This window comes from Geospiza fortis, unplaced genomic scaffold (assembly GCF_000277835.1).
Source record: "Geospiza fortis unplaced genomic scaffold, GeoFor_1.0 scaffold485, whole genome shotgun sequence".
Lineage (NCBI taxonomy): Eukaryota > Metazoa > Chordata > Aves > Passeriformes > Thraupidae > Geospiza > Geospiza fortis.
In genome coordinates, this window is record NW_005054457.1 from 1,407,544 (window position 1) to 1,421,287 (window position 13,744).

General features: G+C 46.8%; 1 protein-coding gene across 2 annotated transcripts in view; it reads right to left on the reverse strand.

The window, feature by feature from the left end:
• LOC102043657 (heparan sulfate glucosamine 3-O-sulfotransferase 3B1) overlaps nucleotides 1-13,744 on the reverse strand; it is a 27,966-nt gene that overhangs the window by 13,584 nt on the left and 638 nt on the right. Inside the window, exon 1 of one of the 2 annotated variants that reach the window (XM_031062686.1) lies at nucleotides 13,661-13,743. The exons of the other annotated variant lie outside the window; for it this stretch is intronic. The gene's annotated coding sequence lies outside the window, so the exon portion shown is untranslated. Of the gene's footprint in view, nucleotides 1-13,660; nucleotide 13,744 lie in introns of those variants that run through there. 2 annotated transcript variants of the gene reach the window in all.

The window sequence follows — 13,744 nt, forward strand, 5'->3', positions numbered from 1 at the left end:
CAGGAAATATGACTGAGCTAACTGACAAACTGGGACTAAAGCCCCTTTATCAGCAGATCGCAGCACCAACTGTCTACACCAAACGGTGTGTTTTATTCCTGCTTCACGTCAGCTCTTCATACACCCCGTTGGAGTGTTTAACTGCAATTTATCCCTGCAGGAGCGCCTCAGTTGCACCGGTGTAATCCTCTTCCCTCTCTTCTGGCACCTGGAGGCCACCAGTGTGAGTCCCCAGGCCCTGCACCAGAAGCAGGCAGCTCAGCTCTGCTCGCTCTGGGAAATCAGCAACTGCTCCAGAGCTGCGCCAGCTGCAGGCTTGAAACAAGCCAAGATTACTGTCACCGTGTGTGAGAGTTTATTGCAAAGCTGCAGAAACATTTTTCTCAATAAAGTAAACAGACAACAGCCTGAAAGGGAGGAAAGAGGAAGAATTTTAGGCATCCAGAGAGATTTCAGTGCTTACAACTCATTCCTGGTAAAAAATAAATTCTCTGGACTGCCTCTGCCTCTCACACTTTTGCAACCAGAAAGACCAGCACCTTCTCCTCCCTCCAGAATTTATACCCTAGAGTTAACATTATGTGTACTAACCTCCTACTATGTAAAGATTTGATAGATCCACTTACAGACTCATTGCAAGACAAAGTTCTGCTCTTGAAGAGTGCTAGTTCAACACATCCTTGCAGCAGAGACATGAATTCTTGAACTCAGCTTTACTTAAGTGGCACCAGTCCTGCCCTCATGAGAAGCTGAAACCAGCATCTGGACTGGGTAAGCACCTGCAAGCACAGAATGTCCTTGTCCAGAGAAAAGCCAGCAAAGTAAGAGAATCAGGGTCTGGAGTTATTGGCTTAATTGTGGAGACAAAAAAAAAAACCAAAAATCCCACAGATCTTGCAAGGAGTTTGCTCGCTCAGAGTAGGCCTGTGCAAAGGAAGCAAAGGAAGCCTGTCTTGGAAGAGGCTTAAAAGCATACGAAGAAATCATAAGGGTGGGATATCCAAAACACATCCATGGTACCCAGGTGACAGGAAGGTCTCCTGCAGCAGAGGCTGTGGGACTAAGACAGTCCACATGAACACAGACTCTGATCTCAGGGGTTTGGCTTCAACGCCATCAGGAGAATAACTGGGCTGTCCCCACAAGTCCCAGCCAAAGCCCACACCTCGCTGCCAGCTTTCTTGCCCCACAGCAGCCACTCAGACATGTCCAAGAGGCACCAATGCCCACTGCTCACACCACAGCTTCTTCCCTCTCACCCCTTCCCTGCCACCAAGGCTCAGGCACAAATCCCCAGTGTGGAAGGAGCACCAGCCAGTATTAGTGGTACATTCAGCCATCGAGTCCACAGCCCCAAACAGTTCCCACACCCACCAATTTGCTCTCTTAATTGTAGCAACAGCACTAATCCTCTCAAAGACTGAAACCACCCGGGGCACTGCTCCTTACAGGTCTTCAAGACATCTCTCTTCCTGCTAGGTATTGGGAAAATAATTTCTTGCAGTTAAGGGAGCAATATAATCACGTTAAGCCCCAGAGATGTGAGGATCTGGGATTTGGGGGAGGCAGAAGTGGGTACTGAGGCACACAGAGTTGGCACTGCAGAAAGAGTACAGCCTGTTGGCATTCTGCTGCTGTCCCAGGAGCACCAGGTGTTTCAGGAATTAGATGCCCAAACCAAGTGGCACCAGAACTCATCCAAGGGTCGAACTACCCACCACTGCACGTGGACCAGAACATCCTCCTGGCTCATTGCACCTGAGCACCCTGAGGCTCCTGCCCCTGGCTAGGACACCTGCAGGTATTCCCAATCCAGGTAGCCCCCAGGAGGTTATCCCACCAGCCTCGTCCCTACAGCACCTCCTGTTCCAGGCCCTGTTCCAGTGACTCATTTTGCTGCATGCTGGAGGTGGGGAGCCCAGTGAGCAGGGTACACCTCGATCTGGACCCAGAGAGCACACCTGGTGTAACGAATGCAGGGGAGATGGTCACATCTCCTACCCCCCAGTCATCTGTAAGGCAGCAACACACTGCCACACTGCTTCTGTAGCTGTGCTGCAATAGGGAACTTTGCCAGTTTCCCAGAAAAGGAGCTGGTTCAACAGAAACAACCTCTGGTTTGGGCCAGGCACACACTCATAAATCAACTTTCTGGTGAAGTAACCCTGTAGTGACCACGGCAGCAGCCTCTCTCCAGCCACCAAAAAGAAGCTGAATGTGAGTGGCCAACCCTGGTCCACCCCTGCTGACACTCAGAAACACCTGACAAATTTCTACCCAGGAGAGCACTACAAGGAGATGAACTTCCCAGGCTTTGCCTCTCCTCTGGGGCGCTGCCAAGCCACCACATTTCACCTGCTCCAACTCTGCTAGAAAGAGGGAAAAAAACCTCAACCCACACAGCAAAGAGCCAACTCCAAAAGGAAATACAAGTCAACAGCCACTCCAGCAAGATACAGGTAAGACCATGTTCCCCTAATGCAATGTTCATAAATCACAGCCCTGCTGGAAGGTCTTTTGTATTTTCCCCAACACAGAAACAAATGCCCTAATCTGAGTGCCTGCATGGGCAGGTAAGGAGTTACACTGATAATGTTGCCTTTTGTAAAACACCTGCACGAGTGGCCCAGCATTTGCACAGGGAGGACTTTGTTTGCCACCTTGACACACATCTTTCCTAATTAAGCCCAGCCTTCCTACTCTGGGTCTTTACAGCCATGATTAGAGAAAAAAGCCTCCTGATAGACTCTGGAGACCTGAGTGACACCCCAGCTCTCACCCTTTGGATCATAACTCATGCTGGGGGAGTATCCCCTGTGATTTGTCTACCCTTGCAGTAAGACATGCCAAAGTCAGGCTTGAAACACTGTGCTGAGTCAGAGCCCCAAAAAGGGACTGGTGGCAGCTCTGCTCCTGCTCCTCTTCCTCACCATGGACATAACAAAGCAGGGAGGGGGAGCAGGGACACTTTATTCACCCAGCAGCACTTTTCTCTGTGCATTGACATGCTCTGGAACAACTTCCAGATCACATCTGAACCAGAGACCACTAGCTCTTCCACAGCATGTGGGAAGGGATCTCACAGGGTGCCAGGGCCAGACCAGGCTTGAAACAAATCTTGACACATTTACATCTACAGTTTTATGAAAAAGCCATGCAGAATCTCCAGGAATTCACTTTCTGCACCAAAAGGGATCCAACGGGCATCCAGCACCACCTGAACAGCAAAGACCTTCAAAACAACAGCACAGAAAACAGTCAGCTTTCCATTTTCATTATGAAGAAAGAAAGTTATGGTTTTTCCTGCCCTTTCTGATCATCTACATATGTTCACAGGCCAAGTAATGCCAACAAGGTTCTGTCAACCCTCAGCTGCATGACTCCACCTGCCTCTTCAGCAACACCCAAACCAACCTTGAAACTGTGCAGCACTGAGGCTTCTCCTCAGCTGTGGGAGAGGAAAGGGGGTGCCCCTCCGACCATCAGAGGACCTTTCCCGTGGCCAGTAACAGCAGGGAAGAACAAATCCATCAGAGGAAAACCAGGAGGGTGCTCAACCAACCAAGCATGTCCTGTACTCACCAGCTGCTCACTACCCTTAGCATCTCATTGAGTGGGTCAAGTATTTAAAATTGGTTTAGACTTTATTCTCAGTTGAAACACCTAATTAACTTCTGAAAGTCTCCTGCTTCATTCTCAGAAGGGAGGGGTGGCACCAACCCCAGCCATCACTAATCTGGGCACTGGCCAGGTCAGTGTGACCCTCATTGGGATAAGCTAATTTTGCCACCCACTGGAACAAAAGACTTGGCAAATTAATACACCGGTGATCCTCTCAGTACTGATCCCTAAATGCATTTTAGCACAAATGGGATTGTCACCTCAACTCATTTGTTAATGGATTTGTGATTCGCTCTCATAAAGGAGTAGTGCTGGAAATCAAGATCTCTCTGTGACAAACAGACCAGGGCAGTGAGACATCTGTCCAAAATAAGATTTATTCTACCAACATCTCTAGTCAGGCCAGGATGAACCCTCTCCCCTCCCTTTGAAACCTCACATCAAGCATCCAAGAGAGAAAATACAGTTAATTTCCAGGACTAAAATCCAGCATGTCCATTGAGGCAATCAGGCTGCAGGTTTGTGGTGCCACCAGATCCCTGCATCCCCAATGACACTGCAGGACTCAAGGTAAAGCAGAAGGAACCAAACCAGCCTTGGGAAGGAGAGAAATTCCCAGTGAAGGAGGGAGACAGGTGCCAATTAGGGAAACATGAAGGAGCAGGTCTGTCTGCAGACTGCCTTTCTGCTCAGTCATTACCTGAGATCTTGGCGTGGTCATAAACAGTCAATGACACCCAGCCAAGAGCTCTTTAAAGAGCAGGCTCAGCTGGTGGAATGCTCTGCTGCAAGTACAACAGATGCAAAGCACTGCTTCTCATTAAAAAGGTATTCACATAATTAGAGACTTCACATGGCCATACCAGTGATTTGATCTAGTCCAGAGCACTCAGGCGCTACTTAAGAGGGCCTGCTTGCCATTTCTGATGGCTTGGGCTGTCTTTGTGTGTAACCCTGCCATCTCCTCACACCCCATGCACTGCCATGGCAGGTCCATGGCTATGGTGACAACCAGGAAGGACTTTACGAGTAAAACTACACGTGCCAAAGCTCTCCAGCAACCTCCAGCATCCCACCCTGCTTTCATTCAGAGCCAATTTCCTTCCAGAGCCAGCCATGGGGCTGAATTATCTACAGGTCTTTCAAGCCCTTGTACATAAAGAGCACCGTGGACCAGTCTGCCAAGGCCTTAGAGCACAACCCAAGTGAAATGACTTTTCCCTGAACACTGAGGACTCTGAATGACAGCTATTATTATTCAGATGAAACCAAGTGTCAGATTAACAAATCAATGGGCATAAGAGATATAAAATGGGTGACTATTGAAGCTTTTCAAATACCCAAACATATGGATGAACCAAATGTGAATTGTAATTGACTCACCCACACCTTTGATCTCTACACCCTTGGGTTCTTAAAGAGACAGCACAACCCCCTCTGACCCGGCTGAACTGCTCTGGGATTCCATTGTGAGCCTCACAAAGTCCTTTCTCTCTGCCTCCATCTCCAGGATGTAGATGCAGTCTAGTGCTTGAAAAGTGACAGAAGTCAGCTCTGCCTTGGAGAGCCGGGGAGCTGGAGATGAACAACCTACACCACCAAAACACAGCCTCTCACATGGAGCCCATCACCCCGAGCATCTCCTCCACCAGTCCCCACCCTGGTGGTGGCCCTCAGTCTCCTAGATGTGCATCAGGAAATGTCCTAGGAAGCAGCAGAGGAGGGTCCAGAGCAAACATGGGCAGTGACGATGCTCATTGCCCCACTCCTGGAGCCAGACATGGGGTCTCTTTGGTTTTCAAGAATTTCCCTGTGCAAAACCAAGGGCCAGACTTTGCTGATGGGTTCAGGGCATGTATATGCCCCTGCTGTAAAACCTGGGCTGATCTGGAAGAGCTGGAAGCTGCTCTGCCCTTCTCCAACTGCCTTGACAGCATATAATCACTAATGCTTGATTAAGAAATCTGATTTTTAATTTTCACTAAGATGTTTCTGCAGATACATTGAAAATAACATAGAGCTTAAACAAATGTTATCCCTAAATTTTTACATTTGGAGTTTGGAGAGAGCTTCAACCAGTTTTATATCAACACGTGAGAAAATGAATAAAAGAGCATTATCAATTTTGATACCATACAAGCCTCAGCTCCCCAGGAGTCACAAGACAAGCAATTGTCTGGGTTTAGCTTCAAGCCTCATTACAAACTTAAGTTTTCGTAGCTCTTCCAGGAAACCTAGCCCATCTTATTCTTCCCCTCCATTCTGCAAATGCCACACAAATATGCCTTCAGGGAGGTTTTGGACCCCACACTGTAGCTTCCCTATGTTCCCCATGTTGGGAACAAGCTGTCCAGCTTAGCTCTTGCTATACTGAGTCTCAAAGCAAGAGGAGCTTTGGAGCAGGCATTGCTCTGCCCCCATCATTTCTGGGCTCTGACCCAGCTGTGCAGCTGCTTAACCCAACTGGTGAGCGCTGCTGGAACAGCCGAGCCTGCGACAACTGCAGGGCTCGCCCACAGAGGAGCCCCGGAAGAGGAAGACTGTGGGGAGGAAGGAGGAGAAGAGGAAACCCACAGGCTCTTAAGCTACTTTAGGACCACATGAGCTTTCTGTTTATATATAGCCCAATTAATTATTACACTCCATTGAGCAGTTTGACCTTGGAATCATCTCCAGGGGGAGGCAGCAGTGGCAGCGCAGCCAGGGCAGCTGGCCAAGGCTCCGGTGTGTGCCTGTCCTCTGCAATTACCAGGGCACACAGCAGCTCCTGGCCCCTTTGGGCTTGCAGCAAACCCAGGCTGAAATCCTAACTGGCTATTCCACTTCTGCTTCGGCAAGGCTGATATCTCCTCTAAAGGCTTCCTTCCCTGCTCAACACCCTGTATTAGCTATTCCCTCTGCTTTTCCAAATGCCATGCAGACAGCCCAAGGCTCATTAGTTACCAGACCAGCTCAAGAGGAAAATTAAAAGGGGAGGAAAAAAAGGTGTTACAAGTTTTGTGTTAAGTTGCAGTAAGTCAGTGCACTGCAGGGAAAGGGAAAATGGGCTTTGTTAAGCTTGTCCTCAACAATGGGCAATGCCCAGGCTGCCTGGCTTTTTGTAGCTCGCTTTGGTTGGTCCAGCCGTAGTAAAGTCAGAGCAGGAGTCCAGGAATGCTCAGAGCCACCCAGACATCTACCACCGCCCCACTGGTCACAGGTGAGCCCTTCATGAGCTTGCTCCATTCCAACCCACTTGTGGAAGATGGAACCCCCAGCACTCGGGACACTGGCTTGGATCTAGCACAATTCACTGAACATGGCACCAGAGGTGTGTGCAGGGGTTCAGAGCAGAGGCAGAGCACCTCAGTGGCAGGCAGCACCTTTCTTCCCACACACAGAGACACGGGGCACAGCACAGTCACGGGGTCACTCTGCAATTCATGTTTAGCAACAGCATTCATGGCCCTGTGTACAAACAGCTGAGGACCGTGTACAGCCACTCCGGGACCGAAGGGCTGGGACACACCTCCTGTTTACTCCAACACCTCCTGATTTCCTTCCAAGTCTAATACATCTTTAGAAAAACAAACGGAAGGCATGCCAAAGCTGCAGGCCTTGCCAGTTTTTGGGGTTTTTTTTAATATTTCATAGCTCAGTGAAGAAGCAAAGCACTTTATTAGGAAGACGCTGGGGTTTCATCCTCCCCCTAGAGACAGGAGGATCCATGCTCTGAGCCTGCTCAGCCTCTGGACCCCATTCCAAATCAAAAATACTACTGGAGCATAACCCCAGCACAATTGCCCTTTCACTGAATGAGCACTTTTCCAAAGATTTCCTATGCCTCCCTGTGCCATTCACCCACACTTGAAGTTCAAGTTTTCAAGTTTCAAGACTTTCAAGCTTTAACGCAAGTTTGCGTTTGATAATCAAAAGAGGCTGAAACCTTGGGGCTTTAATATAAAGCTTGTCAAGATACTTTTTTGAAGTTAATAATTGTAACAGATTTTGGTTTCTGTGGGGATATTTTCTGCACAGTGACATGGATACACACTAAGGGTTTGGTCTTGGAGCCCATCCCTAGGCAGAGTTCTGGACTGCCTTAGACACAGTCATGTTTGGGAACCTGGTTCAGTCTCTGTCACCACATGCTGCTGAAGACTCTTCTCCTCATCAGAGTCAACTTCCCACATGAAAAAGTGTATTTTTAAAGGGAATTAGTGTAGCAGAATACAGTCATACTCAGTACTGTTGGACCACGTTTGTGGCAATGCAGGATTTGGCCTTGTGTTCACTTTTAGGAAGGATCTGTCAAATGCACACATCTAGCTATAATATTGTACATTGGCATATGAAACGAAAGCCCGTGCACAATAATTCTCCCTCTCTTGTGGAAGAGCTGCCTGCTGCATTGACAGGAATGCAAAGTCTGTGTCAGTTCCAGAGAAAGGTTACAACTGCTCACTTTTATTACAAACCAGCCACTTTGGTGAATTCGTAGAAATCCCCTGTACCAGCAGAGAAAACTGGCCAAATTACAGCTCTGACCTATGGAATTTTATCAGCAAAACACTCACAATAAGACCAGGACAAGGGAGGATGACACTCACCAGCACAGGGATAGCAAAGCCAGGCTCCCTGTGTGACACCTTACAAGCCACATGGAGGGCAGGGTCAGCCACGCTGCTCTGTGTCCCAGACAGGCTGCAAATTAAACTCTGGGTCAGACCTGCTGCCAAACAGAGCCATGACTCCCTTGGTGCCAGGGCTAGGTCACACCATCCCTCTATAGAGATGTTCTTCCTCCCTCCCTTTTCTCTGTGGAGAGAAGAAAACAAAACTGCTGTAGAAGCAGGCTGCTTCCAGGGCGTTTCCAAGGAGGTTAACACAGATGTAAAGCATTGAGCAGAACCTGGAATTATTTTTCTCTAAATAAAGTTTCTCTAGCCACCACGTGGCAGGACACTGCCATGCTCACATATCTTGACAGAAAGATTTTAAAAATGGAATTATTCATGTACCAGAAATCAGTGTGAGATCTGCCAGCAGCACCTGTACACCTATTTTTCTCTAACATTCCCACCAACATCATCTAAAGTCCGAAATACCAAAGTTTCTGGTCTTGTCTGAATGATTCCTGAGGCCACAGGGCCAGGAAGAAAGGTCAGGCAGCCAAGCAAGCCAGCTCCCAAAAGTCCCTCCTCATCTCTGGACCTTCCCAGTACAGGGGCACCACATGCTAAATCATCATCACTGAGTTCATTTCCTCCTCCTTCATGGCTATTCCTAGGAGCAAAACCACCACAGGGAATACTCAAAGCCAGCATGGCACCAGCAGAGATTGTCCCCACTGGATCACTGTTATGAATGGACTAAGGTACACTGCACATCCCAGCCAAGCAGACCCTGCTCTCCCTAGGTGGAGACAGAGGGACTGTGCTCCTGACCTCCATTTCTTCCCCTCACCTGACCCATGACACAATGTGATGCCCTTTCCCACTTGTCTCTGCACTCCTTCCCACCACCTTCAGACTGGGAGCAACTCCTTGAAGGCAAAGTTACACCACCACAAACGCCTGTCCTGAATTCACCCCTCCTTTCCTCTGAGCCTGCTGATAATCAATATGTTTTGTCACAGGACCCCTTGTTTCCATTAAGAAAGCTAAGATAAGGTCCATTTACTCCATTGCCTTCTGGCTGCTGCTGGGTTGAGTACCTTTAAAAAGTACATGGTGTTTCTGGAAAGCTAATTAAACATACAGCAAGCTGCTGAAAGACCTGGAATTGCAATGGTTAGGGCAAGCCCCAGTACAGTCACCAGCAGCAAGTCAGGACCCAGCACAGCACTTAGTCATTTCCCACAAACCAAGGAAGAAGCCTCTCCAGCCTGTCCTCAAGAACCACATGGTGACAACAGGTAATAGCTGATAGCCCTTGACCCACTAATTACACCACTGAGACAACGTGCCCCACTATTTGTTGTTCTTTGAACCTATATGTTACCCATCCCACATGGCCCTGGCCCATTCATTATCACCTAAACCCATTGGTCACCCATGGTCATACCACCAGGAGACATGAATCCTGTGCTGAATGGTCACTAAATTAGACTTCTTCCTAATTAAATAGCCCCAAACCCAAGCTGAAGTGAACAGAGCAGCAGCAAGAGAGGCCCGAATACAGGACATTCTTATCATCAGCAGATTGGAAATATAGCTCCAAAGAACAGTAGTCCGGGTAGAGTTTCTAAAGCCACTGCACGCAGGGCTTGCTGGATGCTTTTAAAAACAAAGACTTGCCTGGAAGTGCCTTGAGATATCCAACGCTCGGGGTGTGTTACAGACACCTGCCATGACCCACTTGAAAAGAAAAAAGTAATAAATCCCAAACTCAGAGCTGAGCCCGTGGGTTTTCATTCCCATCATTTTCATGCCAAGGAGCACAATGCTCCCGGCAGGCCACGGGGTCCTGCGCTAACACGATTAGCCAGGCAGATCCACCATCCGCATCCGTCACCCCCAACGCTTGGTCAACTTTGAAAAGTTCAGCAGCTCAACAGGTGAGGCCATGAAACCCGATCACAACAGACAATGTCATCCCCCCAGCGTCGTGCTGGGAAGAACTTGTCACGTGCGTCATATCGGGCAACATGCTTGAAACAGAGCAGTGCACTGAAACCCCAGCAACACGAATAATCTTTGCCATCTGTTTGAACAACTCAACCCTCCTCAGATCTAAAGGAATGATCCCATGCAAACACAAGGGCCTTGCTGACTGATTATAGCAGTCCAGCCCTTCTTTTGGGGGCCATTTTCCTCCCAACGTTACACAGCAGCTCAGGACGTGTCATGGGGAGCCGCTGCAGTGGCCAAGGGGGCACTGAACTCCATGCACATTCTGAGGGGCCACTAAAAGTCCCCACTTGCTTAAGCACAACACAATGCAAGGTAAACAGTTGAGTTTTAATTTTTTTTTCACATCAAGAAATTAAAATCTCAATACCAAAATTGTTTGGCAAAACCTTCCCAGAGAACACAACTGTCCTTTAGGAGATGCTTGTTCTGACCCAGTGCAACTCACAGGAATGCAGTGGAGGAACCAGTCTTTGCTCAGATGAAGTAATTTGCACCCAAAATCCAGCTGGGAGTATCAGGACTGTTCCCAAACTTCCTGGGGCCAATAAACCGTGTGACACTCAGTGGAAACCAACCACGGTTCTGTCTGTGCTGCTGGGTCCATGCATCACTGGGAAGGCAATTAAGCAGCAGGTATTAAACCTTCATTAAAGCAGAGATTATAGACAATGGCCAAACACAGGGGCAAAATTCTGCCTTGCTCAAGATTTTGTTCATCAGGGCTTTCACCCCAAACTTTTAACCTTATTCTTCCCTAGCTCACAGCCTGGCCAATTGCAAGCACCAGCTTGTACCCTCACACATTCCTTGGGGGGGAAAAAAAAGCAGGCTCATGGGAAAAAATATAAAAAATAAGGAAGTTTCTCACAATTCAGGAATTGCTTTCAAGCAGCACTTTGCACCCTAAAGTCCAAACAATTTCAGAGTCTAAGAAATGCATATTTGAAACAGTTTATCACACACCACCAGACCACAGGGCCTGATCCTGCTGATCCAAATCACCCAGTCACAGCAAGGACAATGAATTAAGGCAACCTAGGAGGAGTGGGAAGACAAAGCACCAGCATTTTAAGAATTTTCCATAAGAGGAAAGAAGAAAAAAGGACAAGAGGTCTCCCTGGTGCATTGCTGGAAGGAGAGGAGCACAGCCTAGTCCTGCTATCGCAGTTACAGCCAGCACAGCCACGGCAGAGAGGTTCCTAGCAGAAATATAAATCAGTGATGCTGAGTAGGGCTGACAACACCCAGCCCAAGGCAGGAGGGACTGGGCATTACAGCCCACTGGGCTGAAAATAATAACAAAAAAAGAAAAAAAGCAAAACATGTAACACTAATGACAATAATTTTTTCTTACAATAATTAGAGGACAACAGGCTTTCAAGTCCATAGGACATTTCAAAATGCATCATTGTTGAATCAAATAAGGAAAATCATAAAAGAAATTCAACAACTGATTTTCTAGGCTTGGAAGAAACACTTCCACCAAGCTGTACAGTAAACCTCAAAGAGAGCAACGACATCCCTGAGGCTGCTCAGCCAGACACATGCACACAGGCTGTGGAGCTGAACTCCCTACTGCCACAAAGAGGGACCTTCTCTACTATCCAAAAATTCAAGGCACTTCATAAAATTAGTTTGCAATAGTGGCTGGATCCCATTCCTCCCCTGTCACAATACATATTTTCACTAGAAGCAGTTAACATGCTGTATTCATTATGGGGGAGCAGGGGGGGGGAACCTTGCAATGCGCATACAAAAGTTATTTCCACCAAATTTTAGTTATCTCACTATCGAAAAAAAACATTTAATTTGTCCTGTTTCCCCCTGCTTTTCAGGAACGATACTCAGCACCACTCGATGGTGTTCTGCATTCCAGACTATGGAAACAAACCAACAGATTTCATTTCACTTGACAGAAAACGGAGCAAGGAACAAGTTTGTGTTTCCTCTTTCTAAAGTTATTTTCAATAGATGAAAACTTCAGGCAGAAACAAGTAGTTAAACAGGATTAATCACAATCACCTCCAAAAATAAGAATCCAACAAGCTAAACAAGTAAGTCTCACGCCCCTCCGTCTTGAAAATCTGAAAAAGCTTTTGGATGGCAGGAACAACTTAAATAAACAAAAACTCCTAACAAACATAAACATATTTAGTCAGTTAGCTAAAATACACTTCAAATGAGACATGGGTCAAAAATTCTATCTTCATCTTTTCAAAGCCAGACAAGTGGATTTGCACTGCACTCTGAGTACTGAGGACACAGTAACTCCCCAGTTCCAAAGTTGAGTAGATTTGAGCAAAAGCATCTGAAAAATAAAGACAAGGCTTGCCCAGCTCACTGCACCATGCTGACACCACACACCTTCTACAGCATCTTTAATCCAACTGTATTGAAACACCAACAAGAAGATACAAACACATCTCCTTATTGATACTAAGATAATAAATAAAAGCCTCATTAGGTCTGGGAGAAATAAACGTTTTCTTGAGGAGTACTGGGAAGCCAAGATTCACTGAAGTCAGCAAGAGCTTGGAGTTACTACTCTATAGGATCTGACTTTTAATGACTAAATTTATAGGAACAAACTTCTGTATATAATTCTAATTAAGTTAGAAATAATGCACAATATATAACAACTTGTCTGCTGGTTTTCATCCTCTCCCAAGCATTTTGCATTAATTAGTTCCCCCCCAGCTGACTGAGGCCCCAGTCCCACAGACAGCCAGACACACTCCCGTCTTCGGGGTAAATCACACACAACTGATTACAAGACTTCCAGCATCTCTTGCTGCTTGAGAGCATCACCATTCAGACCCCAACTATTGTCAGATCTCAGCTAAAACAGCCCTTTTGCAAAGATACTAATGAAAAACTACAGTATATTTGCAGGGATAGGGCCCACGCTGCTTAAAATTCAGCAGCTGATAAGGTGAAGCTTTAGGAAGTTAAACACAATACCTGTTCTCCAAATTTAAAAAAAATGTATATCCTTTAAATACTGGCTTTCACCCACTACATCTGGGATAACAGATGAACTCAATCATAAAGATTATTCTTTCCTTCTCCCCTTCCACCTCCTACTTGTAAAAGATTAATCAACCATTTTATGGTCTAATTTAGGTGCCTAATTAAAAACAGAGTTCAACACATACAACACCATTTTGCTGATAAATCCTGACAGGTTTTCTGCTCTGTTATATACAAGTTCTCCTTCAAAATGGGAGATTTTTAAACTCAGCTGAATTTACAAAGGTTTCATTTGGGCTGACGTGGGACAACACGCTACAGCCTCCACCGAGATGACAGAATTTCCTAAAACGAAACGGCTTTCAAATACTTCCTCCTCGTTAGATCTTATCCTTCACTCATTTCACTAACTGCTGGGAGATGGCAACATTAAAAAAAAAAAAAAATAGACAAACCTAAGCGGACTTGTCGGGTGGGAGTTTCAAGACTACAAAGAGGTTACAAATCGTAACTTCACAGCTCCCATTTAGCTTCAAAGC